General features: G+C 44.8%; 1 protein-coding gene across 3 annotated transcripts in view; it reads right to left on the bottom strand.

Moving 5' to 3' along the window:
• LOC147747124 (MOB kinase activator 3C) overlaps positions 1-16786 on the bottom strand; it is a 243447-nt gene that overhangs the window by 212023 nt on the left and 14638 nt on the right. Inside the window, exon 1 of one of the 3 annotated variants that reach the window (XM_086952382.1) lies at positions 12004-12260. The exons of 1 other annotated variant lie outside the window; for it this stretch is intronic. The gene's annotated coding sequence lies outside the window, so the exon portion shown is untranslated. Of the gene's footprint in view, positions 1-11608; positions 11780-12003; positions 12261-16786 lie in introns of those variants that run through there. One more of the 3 variants, XM_086952383.1, reaches the window with a different exon arrangement.

Consider the following 16786-nt stretch of genomic DNA (forward strand, 5'->3'; position numbering starts at 1 on the left):
CACTGAGCGACATCACATTTAATAAGATGCTGACCTATCCTTCCACTGAAATCAAGTACCCAGAGTCAGTGGAAACCAGCTGAGAGTGCCCATGTGCCGCCAAGCCAGAGACATAAAGGAGCTGGGTGCAGAGCTTCTCATTCAGCTGTGCCTGTGACTTGGTAGATGCTGCTGTTACTGCAAATGGTGAAGACAACAAGAACATGTTGGCCAAATATTAATCAATGAAACAGATTTCGAAAATATAAACAAGCTTCAAAAAATGGATCTACAAGGTCACCTAAGTGAGGTTCCCAATTTAAAAACAAAAAGTCATCTAACACTGCCTCATTGTGTTTGAGAATATTAACCTCTCTACCATGGAACGGATAACTTCAGAAAAAATAGCTAAATAGTGTGGTCCAGTTGGTCAGCTGTCACACTTCAATTAAACACTAATATTTTGTGGTTGAACATTAAATTACATATTACATTCCCGTTGATCACAACGTAAGCAAGCCACTTCCTTAGTTCATAATCACAAAATAACGAATCGGCTGCACATGGCTTGAGAAAAAAATCATTGCCTTTTCTAGTGGGACAGAGAGAGAAATGCAGAAGGCTGATGTATGGTTTGCTGAGAAGGAAAGAAAGCAAAAACATTATACCTAAACAAGCATTGGCAAAGCCAATTGGTCTCGCCTTTGTGTCATCCATTTGGCTTTGTCAATGTTTTTTTTTACATGTTGTTCAACATGGCTTACAGTAAAACATATAAAACCCTATAACTAAAAAGTAATCTGGACATCTGCAATGTAACTAGTGCTCCTGTAAAAGCTCTCTAATACCTTCAGGTACAGTTGGGGCTATAAAAGACAGGAAAATAAAAAATAAATAAAAAGAGCACAGACAGAGGGAAGAGAGTAAGCAATTTAAGGGATGGAGAGAGCATACTAGGTGCTAGAACCTATGCTCGTAGATATGAACCATTGTATGATGAATGGCAAGTGTTGATTGAATGAAACAGGTCGATACATTTTGCATGGATTGGCCTATAAATAATAAGAAATTCGTCCTTCTGTAATATGTGCTTAGGGGAGCAGGACCCATGCCAGATTTTCAGGATAAATGCCTAATAAGCAAACACATTCCCATTATATTTGTTTATATGGCCATTTATTTTGTATGGGAACCATAAAATCATGAATGGATCTCACGCTCATGGGCCTTCGTTCGACACCCCCGGTAGGCTTTTGGCTAAGCGGCCCGGAATACTTCTTTATGCAAAGCTTACCCCCTTCCTGAAAGCCCTGGAGAAGAGTTTTGTAAACAGTGATGAATTAAATGAGGAAGAACCTCACCTTTGGTTAATTCTTTTTTAAGGGTAGGAATCTGTAATGAAACAAAAAATAGATTTTGTCAGAAATCTGTAAATTTTTTTGTTGCAGTGTTTTGTAACGCAAACTTGACCTGAAGGTATTGGAACGCATTTTATGAGCACCAGTCACATTACACAGGGTCACCATTCGTTGTTTATAGTAACCCTGGACAAAGCACTACGCTACATTCGCGTAGTTTGCGAAGTTTGCGCTACTTCGCATTACGCAAACTGCACGTAGCAGAGTGCAAACACGTGTAGCATAGCGTAGTGCAGCGGTCATTTTTTGCTTACTCGCGGTCCTCAACGTCAAGTTGGCGACCACGAGCAAGCAAAATGACATCCCGGCGAGACTTTTTCCTCGTTCGCGATCAGCAACAACAAGTTGCTGATCGCCAGCATGGAAAATAAACCTCCCAGCAAGATTCTCAACGAAGGAAGGTCCTGTTTCACATAGCGAGTGGTCACGTATGCTCGCGACTGCTCGCGATCAATCAACCAATACATTTATAGAGCGCGCTACTCACCCGTGAGGGTCTCAAGGCGCTGAAGGGGGGGGGGGGTGATGCTTACTGCTTGAACAGCCAGTTCTTGAGGTGTCTCCTGAAGGTGAGATGGTCCTGGGTCAGTCGTAGGTGTGCTGGGAGGGAGTTCCATGTTTTGGCTGCCAGGTAGGAGAACGACCTTCCTCCGGTGGTGGTTCTGCGGATTCGTGGGACGGTGGCGAGGGAGAGGTTGGCGGAGCGGAGCTCGCGGGTGGGGGGTGTAGAACGAGAGGCGGCTGTTGAGGTATTCGGGGCCTTTGTCGTGGAGCGCTTTGTGTGTGTGGGTGAGGAGCCTGAACGTGATCCTCTTGTTGACTGGGAGCCAGTGCAGGTTTCTGAGGTGGGCGGCTATGTGGCTGTGGCGGGGGATGTTGAGGATGAGTCGTGCGGAGGCGTTCTGTATACGCTGTAGTTATTTCTGAAGTTTGGCTGTGGCTCCTGCGGATAGGGCGTTTCCGTAGTCCAGTCGGCTGGTAACGAGGGCTTGGGTGACGGTCTTTCTGGTTTCGGTGGGGATCCACCTGAAGATTTTTCGGAGCATGCGCAGGGTGTTGAAGCAAGATGATGAGATGGCGTTGACTTGCTTGGTCATCGTGAGGGAGGAGTCCAGGATGAATCCCAGGTTGCGTGCGTGGTCCTTGGGTGTTGGTGCGGAGCCCAGTGCTGTGGGCCACCAGGTGTCGTCCCAGGCCGATGGGGATTGTCCGAGGATAAGGACCTTCCTCTTGTCGGAGTTCAGTTTCAGGCGACTGAGCTTCATCCATTCTGCAACGTCTTTCATTCCTTCCTGGAGGTTGGATTTGGCTGTGGCTGGGTCTTTGGTGAGGGAGAGTATCAGTTGGGTGTCGTCGGAGTAGGAGATGATGTTGATGTTGTGTTTGCGTGCGATGGCGGTGAGGGGGCTCATGTAGATATTGAAGAGGGTAGGGCTGAGCGAGGAGCCTTGGGGTACGCCGCAGATGATCTCGGAGGCTTCTGAGCGGAACGGAGGGAGGCGGACTCTCTGGGTTCTGTCGGAGAGGAATGAGGTAATCCAGTCTAGGGCCTTTCCTTGGATCCCGATGTTGAAGAGGCGGGTTATTAGGGTGCGGTGGCAGACGGTGTCGAAGGCTGCGGAGAGGTCTAGGAGGATGAGCGCGGTTGTTTCTCCGTTGTCCATCAGGGTCCGGATGTCGTCTGTGGCTGCGATGAGGGCGGTCTTGATGCTGTGGTCGGCTCAAAATCCGGACTGGAATGGGTCAAGCGAGTTGTTTGCCTCGAGGAACGCAGTCAGCTGTTGTTGACGGTCTTCTCGATTACTTTAGCCGGGAAGGGAAGAAGAGAGATGGGGCGGAAGTTCTTGAGGCGATGGGAAAGCTGCAGCTCGAGTCAAAATCTACTCTCGAGCGGCAGAAAACTACAGCTCGCACTGTGCAAGATGCAGTTTTCAATGATTGCACAGTGCTGGATGCTTATCTGCACTGTGCAATAATTGAAAACGCCATCTTGCACAGTGCGAACAGGGTACTTCGCAGTTCGCTTAGTGCTACGCGTAGCTCGCGTAGTGCGAAGTGCCCTTCACTTAGCGCTACTTCGCAAACTACGCCCAGCCCTAGTTTATAGGGATGGGAGAGATTACGTGATTTGCCCAGAATCACAGGATGTTGAGCTGACGGCAAGACTCGAAGCTGGTTCTCCAGTCAGCGCTCTGGCTGTTACTCCACATCTTCCTCCTCGCTGAGGAGGGCATGTGTAAAACTGGGGTGTTGCTCTGAAGCCACCACTTCTCTTGTTTAGAGAGGTTGCCAACCATCATGAGAGTTGAGAGGATGTGGTGCAGCAGTAAGAGATGCTGACTGGAGAGCTGTGATTTCAGGTTTGAGTCTCAAGGGCGCATCATCCTGTGATTCTGGGCAGATTACTTAGTCTTTCCCGGTGATAAATTGCAGCTATATAAGACTGCTGCAAGTTGAAACAGCAGAAAGAGGCAAAACTTTATTTATGAAAAAATAATTCCACCAACGCGGATGTTAACAGTATTTTGGTGGCGGGAAACTGATAAGAGAAGCAAGCGATAAACATGCATTGGTAAATGGAGAAAAATATGCTACAGCCAATAGAAATGGAGGAAAAGTAATTACCATGCACCAGAACCAATGAGAATCCAAGTAAGAGAGGAGGCGGGACGTAACTCCATTTTAAGTTTATATTAAAAATAATAGATTTCCAAGCACGGCGCATGTACTGTGCAGGCGAAACCTAAAAATTGAGTACCCTTGCACACTACCTCAAATGTATTTTTTGTGAAAGTATCTGTACCGAAAACATCCTGATGAAGGGGGCTCTGGTACTTATGGTTCCAAAACAAGGGTCATGACCAGTGCATGTGATACCCTCCATCCCTCCCCTCCAGGGCACTGTATTCAGCTGATCAGTGCCCATAACATGTTTCATTCTAGAGCTGCTATTACGCCACTCCAGCAACATCCTGCTGATTTGAGAACTTACCGGAAACCACTGCTTCCAGATGTCTTATGTTTTTATCTTTGAAGTAACCCACTCTGTTACATTGAAGCTATGCAACTCCCTGCAAGGGCAAAACGTACCTCATAAATCAGAACCTCTCATGCGATGACAGGCATAAGGTTGCACCCTAAAGAGGAATCAATGCTTTCAATACACAGGCAACCTACTAGCTATCCAATAACCACCATCCCCTGTTGTCTATGAATATGTGAGAGTCAAACAACACACTGGACCTATGTGCCAAATAAATGCACCCAGACAGTGAAATAAAGCCCCACCTCCAATTTTCATACAGGATGAGCCCACTTCCAACCAGTAGTAATCCCTGCTGCAAGTGACAGTCCTTCGAAAAATCGTGTCACATACCACTCCAGTGGAATCAATGCCTTTGGAGCAGAACTGCCAATAGGGTAGCTTCTCACAGCCATGGTTTACGACTGCCTACATCACATTCTCGGAGAGGCAAGCTAGTACGAACCAGAGCTACACCACTGGAAGGCCAGTCAGTCCCCACCCACAGATTCTACTGAGCTGTAGGCAGCAAATGCAGTCCCTTCTGAACAGCAGACTGGCTTTTGAAAGAAAAGAAACCTCCTTACCGAAGGAACAGGTTTGTTGTTTGCGTATACTGCAGGGAAGCTTCTGCTGGTTTAGCATAGTGACTTCCACCAGGAAGGACACTTGCCCTGGATGGATGTGAAACTGTGGCAGCTCTGACTTGTATATTATGTGATTCAGGCAAATGCAGCTGAATTCTTCAAATATTTAGATAAAACATCAATATGAGCTGAATGGTTATTTTTAGCTAAAACGTCAAGCCTGACAATTTTATAAACTTTATAAAAACAAAAAATGATACACTAGTGAATGCACTTAGACATAGTCTGTCACTGTTTTTATTTTCAGTAGCACAACCTATTTCCACATTTAAACACAGATATCATATATTTAATAGCAAGTACGTTTAATCTGTAAAATTAACATTTCTGAACTATGGTAATGTTTATATTTCACCAGCCTTTGAAAACCACAAAGGGTTAAGTAGTACAAAGCTGTAAAGAGATATGGCCGGATCTCATAACATTTTTGACTGGTGCTATTTCATGTCCTTAGTGGTAAGTTAAGGCAGTGCTGGGTACCACCATGTTTTACTATCGTATTATGAAAGAAGGTTTCTGGAGGCGGTAACGTGTGCCAAGAATGCTCAAGACTAATAATTCAGGACGCTCTGCTTATTATGCAGGTAGCTTATTGAACCAGAGAGAAACCCCCACTACAGTCATGCCAGGCGCAGCTAGCCACCAACTGTAAACTCGAGAAGCCCCAATGACACCACAGAACACCTGAGCATCATAAGGAATTCCACAGCTCCATCTTAACTGATACAGCCTAAGCACACTACAACAAAGACCATCTGCAAACAGATCATAGCTCTGAGTAGTTTATTTGAATACACACTTTGTGAAGTAGTAACATCACTGTTTAGATTATTTCAGAGACCACGGAAAATCCATAAAGAAACATGCGTCATGGGTGCTTAAAATAATACACTCCTTCTGCCAACTTTTGTGCTCAGGCAGGTCCATGCCTGGGCTGCTGGGTTACCTGCAGCTTCTAATCTCAAACCACAGTCTTCTAGCCAGTGCTTAATTGTACAGATGTTTCCAGTTGGTGGGTTCCAGCACTAAGCTAGGGTTTCATAAAATAAAAAAGGGAGAAAGCAGAGGTGAAAAAAGAACCTACAAGAGTAAGGAAGTGTAGGGAGGTGGAATAAAGGGGCAGGAGGTGAAATCAAAATTAGACAGCTTCAGAATTCTGCAACTCCACAATTCAGCAGGGCTGCAGCAATCTCGTGAGAAAAAAATATACATATATACTTTACAAATTAAAGACTTCTGGGATGATGGGATAGCCACAGCACCTAACCCGAGATCAGAGTGAACCACCTGAGATGCATAATCATAGTAATATCAATTGTCTGCGACTCCTATTCACAGATTTCACGCTCCGACCCAATTGTCAGTTCAGTGTATCTGGGTGTAATAAACACCATTAGTCATCAGGATTTTACTAGATGTTATTACATACAGACTCGGATTTACTAGGATTTTGGTTTGAGCTACTTTGCGTAGGTTAGTAAAAGCGAAGTATCACAAAGCAGCGGGCGCAGTGCAAGTGCTCAAACAGAATATAGTATGGACGATGGGTGGTTCCAATTGAATTTAGAAAAGCTCCAACCTTCCTACTATCATTTAGTTTTTGTATATTTGTTTGTGAATTAGATAAAAAATCTCATAATTTGTATATTAGTTTGCTGAATGCTTATTTCTGTATTTTATGTGTATTGCTTTGCAGTTCAAATGATTAAAAATACTTAGGGCGGGGGCCTTCGGCATCGGGTAAGACGGATTGGTGGTCCCTAGATTCTAATAATGATTCAGTGTGGGTCCCTGGGTTCTAGTAATGATTAAGTGGGGATCCACAGGTGTCAAAAGGTTAAGATCCACTGGCTTAAAGCATTAAGTACATCAAGAAATTTTTCTGGACCAGGCTCTCACTCATATACAGTCTAGGCATGACTATAATTACAAATACAATCCAGGAAAAACAGGCTATGGAAAGGCAAATAAGTCTCACCTGAAACAATTCGGGGCAGACCTGTTGGATTTAACAATGTTTGTTTTTTTCTAGCTGGCTAGCGTGCATGCACATATATTTGTGTGCATGCACATATATTTGTGGGTGCTGTCTTGGAATGATTTGTTCTTAAAGCAAAAGAAAAAATATTCCTAGATGGCTTTCATGGAATGGTTTTTCTTTTGCAATAACAAAAATGATTATAAGATTACTATTTTGCATGTGTGCACATGCATTCTTCTTCTTAAAGCATAAGAAAAAACATTCAAGAATAGGTGCCTTGCATGCCTGGTTGCACGGGCTTGCAATGGTTTAAAAAATATTGAAAGGTACTCATCTCCAGACTGTCCGATGGGCCTTGGCTTCCCTTCGATCCCTAAGGCTGTTATAAAAAGCCTGGGGATGTGGCATGAAGATACTTTATCTATGGACGTTCAGGCCATATACACCATGGCCCTTTGTTTTGGAATACTGCGAATGCTGTGCAAGATTCAACCCTTAATTAATCAGACCCTTAGATGAGTGGTGGTTCAGGCACTTGTCCTCTCGCGCCTGGACTATGGTCACTCTTTGTACTTGGGGGCTCTCAAAGGAGTTATCTAGAAACTGCAGGCTGCCCAAAACGCGGCTGCACGTGAATTGCTTGGAACTTCTAGGATCACAGTAAGTTAAACATGGACTGAGATCGCCACTGGCTTTCGATTGCTCAAGGAGTGGAATTTAAATCATTCTGCTTTGCCCACTGTACTCTAAAGGCCGAGGCCCAACCATCCTATGTCGGCTGGTCATTCGTTACACCCCAACTGAGCACTTCGGTCGTCGAATCTCCACCTGGCTGCCATCCCGGCTCTCTTGCTGCCACAGGGTGGGGCTACTGGGGTGACCCAGAGGCATCCCAGTTTCAGTGCTGGGATGCCTCTGGGTCACTATCCGCTCTACAAAGTGCATAAATAGAAATAGACACGGGCTGGCGGTAGGAGGAAGGTGGCTGGGGGCAAGAGGATGCTGGGGAGGGTGCTCATCATTTTTTTAAAATAATGATAGAAAGAAAGTGGAAATGGGGAGGGAGCAAGAGGCAACAGAATGTAGAAGAACAAATAGTGTCACATGCACTGCAATACAAGGTCTGACACCAGCAATAGAAATATACACCTCCATCAATCAAAACACAATGAGTCAGAAAGGCTCATTGGGTAGGACAAGCACAAGAATAGGGAGGAAAGTAATTAAATTAGGAGCAGAGACTTGAGATTTGGCAAGATAGCCACTGAATCATGAGCACGGTAAAAACAACAAACCCACCCTGAATCTCTACTGGATACAATCGGTCGGTTCCAAATAGACAGCTAAGACTGTCTCTACAGAAGTAATGATTTAAATCTATTTTTAATTATCTACCTTGAAAGTCACCAAATATGAACAAGTCTTAGAGTATTGTTTGAGGGAGTGGTTCTGAAATCTACTGGTGTAATGTCAATATAGCAAGCACTGTGAGTGAGCAACTGAATGAGTGAGTGCATGCATGGGAGTACGAGTGAGTGTGTTTATAAGAAAGCCATGCAGTCAGTGAGTTAGAGTTGTGCTTCTTAACCCATGGTCCAGGGAACCCTGGAGGACCACAAAACCGTCATGGCGCCTCCCGGTTGAAGCACATCGCGTGACAATAACAAGAGCCTGGGAACAGCCTGTCTGAATTCCCAGTTACAAGCATGCTTTTTTGTATCAGCATACCCTCACCTCGGAAAGTCGTCCGGTAGGGAGTCCATTTGTTGCCTCTGCTACATGCACATAGATGCAGCTAGTAAATCGGTAATCCTTGTTATCCACAGTAAATAATCAACTGTTTATCTGAATTAAATATACCCTGGTCCTGCCCGGAGCTTCCTTCCTGGGGCCCCAGTGTTAACTTGCACATTTGAAAATATTCTGCAGTTTATTCCTATGACACTTTTTTGGGAGGCCTTCTCCCCTATGCAGCACCTGGCCTTTTGCAGCCCAAAAAGCCCGCATATAGCATTTAATGTTTGTGCCCCACATTGATTATCTACCCGACTCTCAGTTTCAGGTTCTGTGCTCTGGATATTGTCATGGCCTTCCTCTTTTGAAGCATATCTGCTCGATATACCACTGTTTTGTTGAAAATTAATTGTGGTACTCCTGATGAAGACAGTCCCTGTGCCGAAACGCGCGTTGAGAAATGACTTTTCATCACACAGCCACGTTATATCAGCCTCTGTCTATAAATGTCTGTCAAAATGAGATATATGTTTATCCATCATATGTCCGTGTAACTTCATTATTTAGATTTAACTGTTAAGCTACCACACAAAACAATGAACACATCGTATTTGACTTGTAATGTATCTAATTGTATGTTGATTTGCTCTTATATGTCAACTTTTTAATATAAATATGAATAAAGTGAATTTCCATATGTCTTAAACAATTGCTTCAACAACAATTGATGGACAGAATGCAGAACAATGTCATACATTCACCCCAGTACAGAGATCTGTGCCTAAATCCATCATTTTTTTGCACTCCACACCACCCCAGTTCAGACATGGCCATATGCAAATCAGACTTGACATAGTTTCTCCTTTACACTGAGTTCTAGTTATCCCTCTAGCTATGTTGAAAATATATTGATGTTATTTGTATCATTTGAACTGCCTAGGAAACTTTTCTTCCATTGTTGGACCACAAAACCTACTCAGATGGTCCACCACAACTTAGAAAGTTAAATAATATTAGCAGATTAATAAAGTGTATATAAATAAAGAAGCAAAATGTATAATTGAACATTTTAAAAATGTTCTGGAAATGTTTAGGAATTTGAAATTGGTGGCTAGAAATTAATTTAGAATCCTCAGATTGATTTGTGGGACCAGTGCACGTGCATCAAACAGAATAAACAATGAACAATGAGTGGGCTAAATTTAATTTAGACAAACTCCAACCTTCTCATTAAAATTACATTTTGTTTTTTTATGTTTCTTTGTGAATTTAATAAAATATTTTAATTGTGTATTTGTTTGATGAAAGCTTCTTTCTATAGTTTTTGTGTACTCTTTTAAGATTCAGACCATCAAAAATAGGTAGGCCAGGGTCCTCTGCTTCCAGTAATGACTATGTGGGAGTCCCCAGATTTTGATAATGATTCAGTGGGGAGATCCCCAGGCTCCAGTAACAATTAAGTGCTGGTCCATAAAAGTGAAAATATTAAGAACCACTGAGTTAGCTGGTGCATGATTTAGAGTGGTTCCGCGAGTAAATAAGTAAGTGAAGGAGCGAGTATCTGACTACATGAGTATGAGTGAGTCTATAGTGTAAAGTGAGTGAGTTAGAGTGGGTAAGTTGAAGTGTTTGACTGCGTAAGTGAGGGAATAAGCCAGCAAAGTTAGAAACCACGTTATGAAGAAACAACCTCCTTTAGAATTAGAGAAAATGCAGAATCTTAAAACAACCGTAATTTCAGAACTATTTCACAGAACAAAGAAGGAAAAATACTTTAATATAACCTAAAAAAACAACTGCCAAACACTTGGGCCTCCTTTCTAGTGGCCAACCTAAAAATGTAGAAAAAAAGTCTGATGCCTTGGCTCAGTCGGACTTGTACACCTGTATAGTCAATGATAATCTACATTTGATTTTATAAAGAATAAATACACCATTCTAAAAGCACAAGAGTCAAGTGGATTCTTACTCATTCAATTAAGAGTTGAGAAGTTTACAATCGGATCCTCCCAAAACCCATTCAGGCATTCAACTGTTCGGCTGTGTTGTAACAAAACACCAGACTTGCATATATTTGCCGACATTTCTAGCTTGGTATCTTGTGTGCACGTGTCCTACAACTGCATATTGCGAGACGAGAAGCTTATGAAATAATCAGTAATGTGTGCTTGTAGAGTGGCACAGCAGAACTATTCACACATCACAATTACATATACATGAGTGAGTTAAACAGCACACAGCATGACATTAGATGCCAGCCCCCTCGAAGACTGGTGCTTAATGACAGGGTTGAAACCTTGCCTTGTCGCGTGCCTCGGGGGAGTCGGGGAGGGGCCCTGCGTCAGACTAGACATTTCCATCAGCAGAATGACAGGTTCGCGTTACACTGGAAGCGCAGGGCGTCGGAATATTTACACACGCTCGGCTTCTTCCAGGCGGCCCGAGATACGGCTCAGTAACTACACACGAGCACAGCCCCACCCCCACATACAGCTGCCCCTCGGAGCCCCACGCTCACAACACAGGTGCCCCCGGGCCGCAGTGGCAGCTGCCTCTCCCGTCCCAGCCCCACGTACACCACATGCCCATCCCAGCCCAGGGCACACCTCACAGCTGAACTTGAAGATAAGGCGCCTCGCCCTGCCAGCGCGTCGCTGCCGTGGCAGCTCGGAAACAGTGCCTTGCAGCCCTGTGCTTTTCACAAATGTCCCTTTACTTGTACAGCAAAGATCGGTCGCTGTTAAACCTGCTGCCAAGGTGGCACATGGGACGGCGCCCCCTGCCAGGAACCTCGAAGAAGTTGGCAGTGAAAAACTTTCGCACTTACCTTCCTCGCAGATTAGTGGTTTTCAGACTAGCCCTCGCCGCGATTTGAAGCCAGGACCTGGATTTAAGAGCCCCCTTGTGCCAGGGCCCCGTGTTCCGCAGTGACCAGCCCCTGGAAGTCTGCCTTCCTACGGTTTCCAATGAAGAAAGAAGCTGCCTGCTCTCTTGCACTTTTTTCCTGCGTGATGTCACATCCTGAGTTTGTCTAGAGCTGCACAGCTGTCCTTGCATTAACTTCACGAGAAAAAAAATACACAACCCTAAGAAGTTACCACCCACCCCCCCCACAGTTCCCGAGTTCATCTTCCCGCACGAACTCCTAAAGCCCCCGCCCCCTCTCCTCCTCACGCAAAAGTTCGGGTCTTTCAATAGTTTCCCGGGACTCGAGAAACTTACTTGGTCTGTTTACTATCCGAGGGGCTTCTCCTCTTCAACCCACTGTAAACACAGAATCCTCACTTTTCACGTCCCTCGCGCTCTCCTCCCGTGGGGAGCACACCACACGCCGTGTCCATGGAGAGGAGGGCACACATAAAACGCACACACACACACCCCAGACCCGTCTGCGCGCGGCAGCATCCCTCGCTGAAGCCAGAGACGCTTATCACTCTGAGACAACAGCCATCGCGCTTCCGCATCCGCGAGCTGTGTTTAGGAAGGAAGGGAGGTCACAGGATTTAGTAAAAAACCTGTCAATTAATGATGAGCGTCACCGGCAGCGCGCGGCGGGGTCTAAACAGTGACGCGGCATCTCACGCGGACGGCGGCCTTTGCGCCGGTCACTTGGTTTAACAGTACTGTACATTGTTTACATACAACTATAGAAACACACAACTTGACTAGAGGCCGGAATGATGGTTTCACGTCTGCTGCTCTCACAATGACCCCGCATGGTGTCCAGCGTTACCCTTCTTAAATGCCCTGGGACTATTATATATATATATATATATATATATATATATATATATATATATATATATATATATATATATATATATATATATATATATATATATATATATATATTGATACCATTGTTCTGTTATTTTGTTGGTGTTTATTTGCTTATAATGCATGCACTGCAGAATGTAATTGCGTCTAGACACATAGGCAAGACGCCGTGGCTGCATAGATTACAAAGTTGAGGTTGCAAGTTACTTTTGTAGGTTACACAGTGGTTACAGGTTTTAATGCTTAGTAAACTGCTACACTACTCACTTTACGTCGGTGGCACATAGTTTGGGTGCTGTGCTGCCAAGACTGGGCAGTCATGGTTCCAAAGACCGAGTCAAGTAGGCAATTGAAAAGTCGAGAGCAAAAAGCTCATGCAGTTAAGAGAGAAGCAGGCATGGATGCTGTACACAATACTACGCACATGTGAGGCATGTAGGCCAGCACACCCATGAAGAAGGAGAGAGCTTGGAAGAATAGCCCTGGGGTTAGAACAGGTGAGTCTTGACCCTCATTCTGAACTACATTAGTACCTTGAATGTTGATCGTACACATGAAAAATTGTACATATTGTGCTTGGAGACAGTTGACAAATTTGACTTGTGGGCGGCCATTTGTGTTTGAACAACCAGTCCAGGGCCGTTTCTAGGTGTTTTGGCGCCCTAGGCGAGAATTTAAAAATGCAGCCCCCCCCCCTCCCCCCCCCCTTTTAATAGCATCACTCTTTCTCCCTGTCATCCAGGTGTTGTTGAATAGAGGCAGGCTTTGGTTCCTCTCTATCTAGTCTGGACTGTCAAATCTGTATTAACCCCTTCCACGCTGATGACGAGCTGGGCTCGTCATGGCGTAGCCTCCTCGCACGCTGATGACGAGCCCAGCTCGTCACGTAAAGTGCGTTTTCGCAAATCTCAGCGTGCGAGCGGAATTCCGCTAGCGCGCATGGTGTTAAAGTAAGTCATCTGTGTCAATTGTTGCAGCTATGTAAGCATTTTTGCCCTGTTCTGAGGGTATTAACTCAGTTATGCTATCATGGGCTTGAGTGATGAGAACAGTAGGGCTACTGGCCTCTACCACCTACAATCACACCCAACACAGGCAGATACACAGACCCATGCAGAATCAAACCAACCCATAGTATGCTGCGTTATGGGGCGAGATAGACAAGATATCAAGCAATGCAAGGATAATCTTTTTCTGGGCCAGTTATGGATTCAGGCATGCATATACTTCTCGATACAAAAGGTGAGGATGGACGGAGCGTTTGAGCAAATCAAACACTCACCTCCAGTCAACTGACCTGAGTTTAATCCATCACCATTCTTTAGCTCACTCAGCCACCCCAGTTCAGACATGGCCATATGCAAATCAGTCTGACCCTGTGCCTTATGGGAACAGTCCAGCCCGAACTGCCAAGCCATGTCTTCCCTGGACCGGAAACAAGCACCCTGGGACTGGTTTCGTATTCATAATCCTCATCAGCCAGGCTATCTTGAATCCAGTGGCCAAGTGAGCAAGGGACTCACGTCTGATCATACCCTGCCAATTTAGGGCGAACAAAGCGATACAAAAGGGGATGATGGACGGAGCGTTTGAGCAAATCAAACACTCACCCCCAGTCAACTGATCTGGGTTTTATCCATCACCATTCTTTAGCTCACTCAGCCACCCCAGTTCAGACATGGCCATATGCAAATCAGTCTGACCCTGTGCCTCATGGGAACAGTCCAGCCCGAACTGCCAAGCCATGTCTTCCCTGGACCGGAAACAAGCATCCTGGGACCGGTTTCGGATTCATAATCCTCATCAGCCAGGCTATCTTGAATCCAGTGGGAAGCTTGATTCCAGTCCAGGGAAGACATGGCTTGGCAGTTCGGGCTGGACTGTTCCCATGAGGCACAGGGTCAGACTGATTTGCATATGGCCATGTCTGAACTGGGGCGGTGGAGTGAGCTAAAGAACGGTGATGGATTAAACCCAGATCAGTTGACTTGGGGTGAGTGTTTGTATTGTCAACGCTCCGTCCATCACCACCTTTGGTTATGCATATACTTCTGCCTGCTTGATAAGCATCAACTGAAGGTGTTGTGTGAGGAGTGCTTATCAATGTGCACTCTACAGTCTTCCCCCAACATAACCTAGATACCCTCTTCATCACTGAAACCTAGTGCACACCCTCCCTCCTTCACACACATCCTGGACATCCTCATCTCAGATAGTTATAGAATCCAACATATAGACAACACACTCAAAACAGTAGGGGGGTTTGCAGTCATACATAGAAATCTGGCACTGTTCACAGCTCGACAACACTTACGTATTTCAAGCTCTTCTCCTGCTGCTTTTCTCTCTCACTATACCTGAAAAGCACTCTTACGTGACGTCTAATCTTTAGATTCGGTTTACTCTCTGAAATAACTGTGCAGACTTAAGAATCTAAGGGGTAAGGGCTTATTGGCAATCATGGGGAGTTAGGCGCATTTCTGAGAAGAAGGATAAACTAATGGTACATTTCTAATGAACTGTTATGTAATCACTGGTCCCTGGGAGTGGGAATATTCCTGATCTACTACGTGTTTGGGATGATGGCTACAATTGTAGTGGTTTTTTTTGCACTGTACTGTCGGAATTGCTAAAAGAAATACATTATTTAAAAAAATAATGTGCAGACTGAAAAGTTGCATTAATCTGAGAATAATATGATATGTAAATGCAAAGTCGCACATGCCTGTGTTTAGCACAATATAAAGTGTTACCGCAAAAATAACTGAACATACCTTGTTCACAGGCCCACTCGGCATTGCCTTTCACGAAGGTTTTTCCAGATCTCTCCAACTAGAAGTCTAAATCGTTTCTCTTTTAGCCGGCCCTGGGGCTGAAACTATTTCTTCCCAAACGCACATCCGTGCTCTTTTTATTATAATATTTTTACAGATACCTCTGTGTAGATCTCTATATATATGGCAGGATTATCAAAGCATAACAATTATTAAAAAAAGGCGAGATGCGCTAAATGCGTGCAGCCGATGGTAGCCATCACATTTCACACTAATCACAGTCTCAATGGGCGGTACGCTTTATTCTAACGAGTACAGCACAAATAAACGTTTATGCACGCATGTTTTTTGCCGCCCTCCTCCTTCTGCCGCCCTAGGCGGCTGCCTAGTCCTGCCTAATGGTAGAAACGGCCCTGACAACCACAATTGCTTGTGTTATGGCATTTCACACTTGGGTGCAAGAGGAAAGAGCAATAGGGGCATCCATGACCCATGGAATTTGTCATTTTGACAGTCTTGGATGAACTTAGGAATGGCGCCGACAATGGCACTCCCCAGGCCCTTGTCCTTTTGGACCTGTCAGCTGCATTCAACACAGTCGATCATACTATTCATATCGACTGTGTCAGCAAGGCTGGGATCCAGGGTCTGGCGTTGAAGTGGCTCTCTTCTTTTATAAGCAACGGGTTTCAAGCGGTGCGGCTTGGCAACTTCTCTTCCAAAAAGAGGGAATTGACATGTGGGGTTCCCCAGGGCTCCTCTTTCTCCCCCCTGCTTTTTAATTTGTATCTCTGTCCCCTAATTCGCTCACTGACTGAGAGAAAGGAAGATAGGAACGTACCACAATACTGTTGATCTTCAATTGATGTTCGACATCAATTCCTCAGCTTCCTCAGTATCCGACTTTCAAGCCACCATGATCTTCATTAGTGACTGGATGAATAAAAATCAACTTAAGTTGAACCCAGATAAAACCGAGCTGATTCTCACGGGTGGCGCTTCCAACCTGTGGCATTCCAACTTTTAGCCATCCTCTTTGGGTAACTCCCCTGTGCCATTTAGCTCTGCTAAAAGTTTGGGAATAATGATTTCCAAAGACTTGTCCCTGAGCGCCCAGATCGGCTCAGTGGTGTCTACTAGTTTGTGCCAACTGCGGGGAATAAAAAAAAAAAGCAGATTCTTGTCCAGGGAAGCTTTGACTTTGGTTATCCTAGCCTTGGTTATTTCTCGATTGGACTATGCTAATTCATTGTATGTTGGCATCCCAGCTTATCAACTGAGACGCCTGCAGTTGGTTCAAAATCAAGCCGCTAGACTTATTTTTCATCTACCTAAGTGGCAGCACATCAAACCTCTTATGAGAATCTACATTGGCTACCTGTGGCCGAGAGGTGTGCTTTCAAGCTGGGATGCACTATCTTTAACCTCATGCGCGCAGGCCGATTTCCCGCTGT

The sequence above is a fragment of the Lissotriton vulgaris genome, chromosome 1_1, assembly GCF_964263255.1.
Source record: "Lissotriton vulgaris chromosome 1_1, aLisVul1.2, whole genome shotgun sequence".
Classification (NCBI taxonomy): Eukaryota; Metazoa; Chordata; class Amphibia; order Caudata; family Salamandridae; genus Lissotriton; species Lissotriton vulgaris.